This window comes from Belonocnema kinseyi, chromosome 10, assembly GCF_010883055.1.
Source record: "Belonocnema kinseyi isolate 2016_QV_RU_SX_M_011 chromosome 10, B_treatae_v1, whole genome shotgun sequence".
NCBI lineage: Eukaryota > Metazoa > Arthropoda > Insecta > Hymenoptera > Cynipidae > Belonocnema > Belonocnema kinseyi.
Window position 1 is genome coordinate 24,296,172 of NC_046666.1, and position 7,818 is coordinate 24,303,989.

The window sequence follows — 7,818 nt, forward strand, 5'->3', positions numbered from 1 at the left end:
ATTGCCTCAAATGTTGAAAGTCCTTTAGAATTCCTTTAAATTATTGTAATCTATTGAAGATATTTTGAATTTTTTAAGAATGCCCTAAATTAATTTAAAATCATATGATATTTGTTGGAATCCTCTGAATCGTTTTGCGTACCTTGAAAGTTCCTTAGTATTTGAAAATATTGCTTAACATCTTTAAAAATTGCTTAAAATCTTTGAAAATCCTTTAAGATTCCTTCAAATTATTGAAATATATTCACAGAAGTTTTGATTTCTTAAATTTCAATCGATTTTTTACGCAGCGATGTAATAATAAATGTGTGATAGAAACCTAATTGTTAAACAAATTTAGTGTGGCTTATCAATATCTTCTTTTAGAGTAATGCTGGAAACTTGATGGTTTTTCTGAAATTTTTAGATTATCTTCGTCTTTACTATTTATTTACTATCAGTTTATGAGTAAATATTTAAAGCCAAGTTTAATATTTAAGAAAAAACCGCAACTATCTAGAATTACTATAGCATAAACTATTAATGAAAAATAATTATTTGTTTGAGCAATTATCTTCGTTAAATTTAAATAATATTTAACTTGCTGTAAGTGAAAAGTGGTACAAAAAGTTAAATATTTTAGAAATAAACCTTAACTTGGTAGCATCATTCACAGAAAATATTATTTAAAATAATAATAAATTGTTGAATGAATTATATATTAGCTTCAAGTGATTAAAAAGCTAGTCAAAAGAGGATTTTTTTGGAAAAAAAAACATTTCAGTATTATTCAAGGACAATATTATTAAAAATAAAATATGTTGTTTAAATAAAATTTCTGTTAAAGTTAATTAATAATTGTAGCACTCTAATTAAAAATAGACAATAAATGTCAAAATTCGGAACCACGGGGACTTTTTATCTCTATTCTAAAAGACCTCTTGAAAAATTTAAAAATACCCTCAAATATTTTAATTTTATAAAGTTTTTAAAAATTGTTTTCATCATTTTTAATATCTTGAATATTCCTTAGAATTGTTAAAAATTCCCTAAATTCTCGAAAATATGTTGGGATTCTTCTAAAATTATTGAAATCTATGCACCATTTGTAGGAGTTTTTTTAAAATGCAATAAAATACTTTCAATCCTTTGCATTTTTAAAAATATTTTGGTTCTTTTTACATATCTAGAACATTTTCTTGGAACTTGTAAGAATTCGTTTAAATCCTTAAAATCTTCTGCGATTATTTTAAATTATTGAAATGAATTTAATTTTTTTTTTTTAAATTTAAAATATCATAAAATTTGTAAAACTGTTCGAGATCATTTGAAATCCTTTAAGTTTTTGAATAGTTCGAAAATTCCTTGGAATTTTAAAGATGCCTAGAATATTTAAAACCCTTTGGAATTCCTTTAAATTGGTGTAATCCTTTCAAACTTTATTAGAGTTTTTCAAAAACAAATAGCTATTTTTAATCATTTGATATTTTTCGAAATCCTCTGGCACGTTTTAAATACCCTGTAAATTGCTTGGCATTTTTAAAAATTGTTTAAAATCTTTAAAATGGTATGAAATTCCTTCAAATTATTAAAATTCATTCAAAAAAGTGTAAACTTTTAAAATCTTAATAAATTTCTCACTTGCTCCAATAATAATGAACGCAAGTTAATAAAACTAATTATTTAAACAATTTATTATGAGTTCTCCCTATCTGCTCATAGAGAAATGCTGCAAAGTTTCAGATTTTTCTGAAAATTTCATATTCTCTTCGTCTTTTTTATTGCGAGAAAATAACATGTATTAATATCAATATTAATTTGAGGAAAATAGCTTTGAGTATCATATTTAGGAAAAATATATATTTGACTCAATCTAGATAAAAAAGTTAAAGAGTAGTTGAAATATTTGTTTATTTTCGAGAAATACAGCTACAAGAAAGCACGCGTTTCTGAGAAAAAAAAACTTTTTTTTATTTATTCAATATTTTTAAATAAGTTAAGCATAGTAGCAAAGTTTAATATTGTGGACAAAAAGTTTAATATTTTAGGCGTTTACTCTAACTTTGTAGCATTATTCACAGATAATATTATTTTAAATAATATTAAATTGTTTAAGGAATTCTGCTGTTTAATTTGAATTATTTATTACCTATAAGTAACTAAAAAGTTAAACAAAAGAGAGAATTCTGGAAAAAGCTACAACTTTCCAAGATTATTCCAAAATAATATTATTAAAAATAAAATGTGTTTGAATAAAATTTCTGTTGAAGTTAGTTAATAATTGCCATGGAACTTTTTATTTCTATTTTCAGAGGAAATTTCAAGAAAAATAATTTTGGTTATAATCATAAAAATATTTTGTTTATTTTAAATCACAAATTTACATTTTTGGTCAAATTGTCTAAAGGGGTCACGTTGATCCTGAAAATGTTATTAAACATAAAAAAATTTCAAGCTTTGCGAAATAGTAAAAAGAGCATAAAAAGTAATATTTTGATTTTGAAAAGGTTTACAATATAGCATTTAAACATTATAAGATACAGCTCACTAATTGAGAAAAAAAGTGTTGATGAAAAATCCTGTTAAGAATCCAACGACCAAACTTGGACCACAACGAATAAACGAAAACCAAAAATCTTGTTGTAATCTGAAAAAAAAACAAAAAAAAATAAAATAAAATTTTTGGACAAAAATAAAAAAGAGGAAAGAAAAATGAGAAGGCAGCCAACCACATCCCCTTCCTTCTCTTTTTCTTCCTTTTGTCTTTCCTATTTTTATTACCGTCAAAATACAATGAAATAAAAGTAAAAAACATAAATAAATAAATTTGCATTTCATTGTAATTTGATGGTAATTAAAATATGAAAGACGAAAGAAAGAAAAAGAGAAGGAAGGGGATGTGGTTGGCTGCCTTCTCATTTTTCTTTCCTCTTTTTTATTTTTGTCAAAAGATTTTATTTTATTTTTTTTCATATTTTAATAGGATTTTTGGTTTTCGTTTATTCATTGTGGTCCAAATTTGGTCGTTGGATTCTTTTTTTGTTCAACAGGATTTTGCATTAATTTTATTATGGGACGTTAAATGGGATTTTTAATTTGGATTTTGGTCTAATTTAAATTCCGTAAATTTTGAAAAAAAAAGTATGTCATAATAATCAGAATTCTCATCGGCTACAATTAAAGTGTAAACGTATAAAAAAATTTAATATTTTTTTCCCTAAAATTCATTCACTAGCTTTAGGAAGTAAGTTGTTAAATTGTTTCGCTTTTTTTAAGTGTGCCAGAAGAATGAAGGACATTAGACAGAAATTGAGTAAGCAGTTCTAAAGTTTTGAAAAATGCATTTCATCGTATGACAATTAAGATTCTTATTTACGTGAATGAGTGTCGAGACCATTACGCTTTCATGAATCTGGATGTAAAAAATTGAATTTGCATAACAAAAGAGTTTTATATGCTAAAACTTTAAATAAATAGACATCACCTAATAATGTTTATTTTTCAAACTTATTTAATTTGAAAAAACTTAATTAAATTAAATTATTAAAAAAATCAAGTGCAATTTATCCTAATAAAGTGTGATCATTGATACTGTTCCTAAAATCTGTCATTGAACACTACGAAAAATATATAAAGAATTAGAAAAATGCAGATGGGGAACACTATATGTTTTTGTACAACAGAAACTACAATTTAAGAAAATTAAATACAATCTAAAGAAAATTCCTCTTCTTCTTCCAAAAAGAAAAGAAAAAGAACTTTTTCCTTTCGATAAAAAAAAAGAATTTTTGTTCCAAAGGAAAAGTTCTTTATCTTTTAATTTTTAGGAAAGAAGAGGAATTTTTTTTTATTGCAATGGAAACATTTTATGCTGATTGACCAAATTTGGTCGTTGGATTTTTGATTTAACTTTCAGGAATTCTGCTCATTAATCAAAAACTACGTTATCACTGTAAGTGTTATCAAAGTTTACATGAAAAGTGGAAATAAATTTCAATATTTCAGACAAAACCAAAGCTTTCTAAAATAATTCTTAAAGTAAGGAATTCCTTCAGATTATTCCAATCTATTTAAAACGTTAACAATTTTCTTTTAAATTACCCAAAATATTTCCAAAACTTTTATATTTTTTACAAATCTTCAAAATCTTTTAAATCCCTTCGAACTCTTTCAAATTATTGAAAACTATTCAAAATTTCTTGGAATTTTTAAAGACACCATAAAACATTAAAAATATTAAGAAATTCCTTTAAATTGTTTTAATATATTTCAAATTCACTGGAATTCTTAATAATATTATAAAATCTTGACAATCCTTTGGAATTCATCCAAATTATTGAAATCTATTGGAAAATTCTGGCAATATTTAAAAATAATTCAAGATGTTTAGAATACTTTGAATTTCTTTTAATTCCTTTAAATTCGTAAGATTTCTTGAAAATTCTTTCGATTTTTAATAAATGTCCTTAATTCTTTATAATCCTTTGAAATTTATTTGAATTATTGAATTCTATTTGAAAATCCTTGAAATACCTTTGAATGTCCTAAAATATTTCTAATCCTTAAAAATCTTAAGAAACTCTCTAAAATCTTTAAAATCCTTCGGAATTCCTTCATACTATTAAAATGTATTTTAAAAAGCTTGGAACTTTTAAACATAACCTAAATTATGTTCAATCTTTTGTAATTTTTTGAAATCCTGTGCATTTTTTTAAATATCTATCAAAATTCCTTAGAACTTTTAAGAATTTCCTGAAATCTTTAAAATACCTTGGAATTCCTTTAAATTATTGACATCTTCTTAAACATCTTTGGAATATTTCAAAATATATTTTTTTAATTCTTTTTAATTCGTAAAATCTCTTAAAAATTCCTACGATTTTAAAAAATTTTCCTAAATTCTTTCAAATTCTTGGAGATTCCTACGAATGATTGAAATATATTTGAGAATTCTTAGACTATTTTTGAAATCCTTTTAAGATTTTAAATATCTTTCAACTTCGTTCGAATTTTCAACATTTAAAATTTTTTTGGAATTATGAAAATAATCTAAATTATTTCCTTTCCTATGACATTTTTTGGAATCCTTCCAAACTTTTTAAATATCCTGAAAATTTCTAGTGATTTTTTTTATTCCTTAAAATCTTAATTCTTTGGAATTCCTTCAAATTATTAAAATCTTTTTAAACATTTTTATCATTTTTAAAAATTCTCTAAAATATTTTTATTCAAAATTTTTTTTTTGAAATCCTTTCAGACTTTTCAGATATCTTGGAAATCCCTTAGAATATGTAAAATTCCCTAAAATCTTTAAAGTCTTTTTGAATTTCTTTAAATTATTAAAACATATGAAAAATTTCTTGTAATTTTTAAAATTACCCTCAAATTGTAAATCCCATGAAGTTTTTCAAAAAAAACAAAAACACTCTGAACAAAAAAATTCTAACAATAATCCCAATTGATTTTTCACATTGTATCCGGTCTTTATATGGTGTATTTGCACACCCTGAATTTCTAGACGGTCTTTATAAACATCTAATAATGTAAAATTATTCAAATTCTTATTACAGAAATATTTTTAAAAATAATTTCAGATAATTTAATTTCTATTTTCCGGAAATTTCATGAATGCTGTACGATTTCGTTAAAGTAAAGAGTCATAGCGAGTGCGCTTGAGAAGATTTTTTTTCGAGACAGATCCGTGTTTGTTTGTAAACGCTGTTAGTAGGAATGCGATGCGGAATTTTTTGTTTCAATAAGAAAATTTTCGATGCCTAGAAAATGTGCATTATAATAGCCTCATTCGGCAACTTTGATGAAAAGGTAGGGATAAATTTTGTATATATAAATCGAGAAAACTAGAGGAATAGTCACTTATTGTGTTATGCTCATTGAAAGTAAAATCATTTAAAAGTTTTCTCAGCATCAACAGAAATGCGATTTTTAATGTTTGTCTTTCTGTACTACCTTTTTTCCAATTATGCTAGTGCTAGTGATAAGGGCAAGAAATTAAGTGCTGACGGTTTTACACCTTATATTCCTCTGAAACAACGAGAAAAACAACCACAACAAGCAGTGAAAAAAACGTCACGAGAAATACGAGAAGAAAAAATAAAACAACAAGCATTAGAAGCACAAAAAGTACTACGAACACGTCAAGGAATAATGCAATATAAAGAAATAATTAAACAACAAGAATTAGAAAGACAACAACAAGAAACACAAAAACAACTAGAACGACTACATGAACTAATGTACGTTATAATACCAGGGATACAGGAAAGAATGCAGGCAAGACGAAAACGACAATTAAAAGAAATAATGGACGGAAAATATATGGATTGGGCGCTAGCTGAGTGTAAGTTTAAAAACATATTTTTGTGGCACATGCATGAGTTCAGCCTTTTTAAACGGCTATGAAGCGGGACTAAAGCTCTACTTTTTACACACTTGAGTGTAAAAACTGGCGTCCGAGGTGAATAATAAAAACTATACATCTATGAGCTCACAATAGTTGCAATATTTAACTGTGTATTTGCCATAAATGACTGGTTTCCACAAAGTTCTCGTGTGGAAATTCAAATGGGGAACTAGTTTGGTTCCCGACCATCGACCCCACTTAAGGTCGGGTCATCTGACTAGCCCCCGAGCAGTAGCGTCACGGTAGATTAGTCGGAGTATAGTCAGGTGATCCGACTTATCCTTGTCGGGGCCTGATCGGGTACTAGTAGGGATCATATGATAATACATCCGCGTGAAATATTAACCAAACTCCCCAAAATTTGTGGAACATCCCCTAAAAGTTTGTTAAAATACTTATTATTTACGGAAATCTCCATAAACTTTTTTGAAATATTTAAAAGTGCTTAAATTTACCCAAGATTAATTGGGGCACATATCCTACGCTTAAAAATGCATAAATTTATGTAACTGAAATTCCCCAACATTTGTAGAAAATTAATTTTGAAAAAAACTTCAGCTGGAACGCAGCAATGGAAGAACTTCGCTCTGAAGGAGCCGCCATGTTGGTCACGGTAGGCTCTGCTACAGGCAATTATGCTTCGTTGCGTGTGGAATGCTGTCTTAAACACTCGACGCGTAATTTCTGTTGCGCGAGAGGCAGCACGTCGCGCCCTTGCGGATTCTCTTGAAAGCTACCAGTCCAGATACGCAAGACTCAAATGAAGGTGGTAGCGAAATCTGAACTGTACCGCGCTTAATAGTTTACTATTAGTATACTGCTCTTCACTGATTAACCAAAAACTTTTTCTCTTTCCAATTTTAACTACATGAAGGATTAGACTTTCTATGCATATGGCAAACCTTTCAGATCAATTAAAAAAAAGCATCTGTACAAATTTAGAGCCTTATGACTTTCGGCAGACTTTTCACCTAGATCTATATGTATTTTTTCCAATATGGATTTTCTTAAAATTCCATACAAAGATATTTATAAATGTTCCTAGAAATTTGAAATTTTCTAAAAAATACAACAAAAAATAAGACTACGCCTTTTTGAAGATTTTGATCGTTGTTTTTATACAAAGTTCATTTTCGTACAAAATTATTAGCTTCATAAATATTTATTAAGTATATTTGAGATGAATCTTACATTAATAAATATTTTCTCTAAAAAACGGTGTAAAATTACTGTTAAATATAATCTTAGTGTTTTAGAATTAAAAAATCATTATGCTTTCTTAGATATTACCACATTTGATAAAACGTCGCCGAAAACTCGAACATAAGTATAACCCGACCAGAGCCCCACTAGCTCCCGACCAGAGCCTGAAGATTACCCGCACGGAAATTAGTGAAAGAAAGGCCCGACTAGCCCTT

General features: G+C 26.8%; 1 pseudogene; it reads right to left on the minus strand.

Annotated features, from left to right (window-relative positions):
• LOC117181040 overlaps nucleotides 1-1,516 on the minus strand; it is a 2,205-nt pseudogene extending 689 nt beyond the window's left edge.
• Between the last annotated feature and the right edge of the window lie 6,302 nt (nucleotides 1,517-7,818).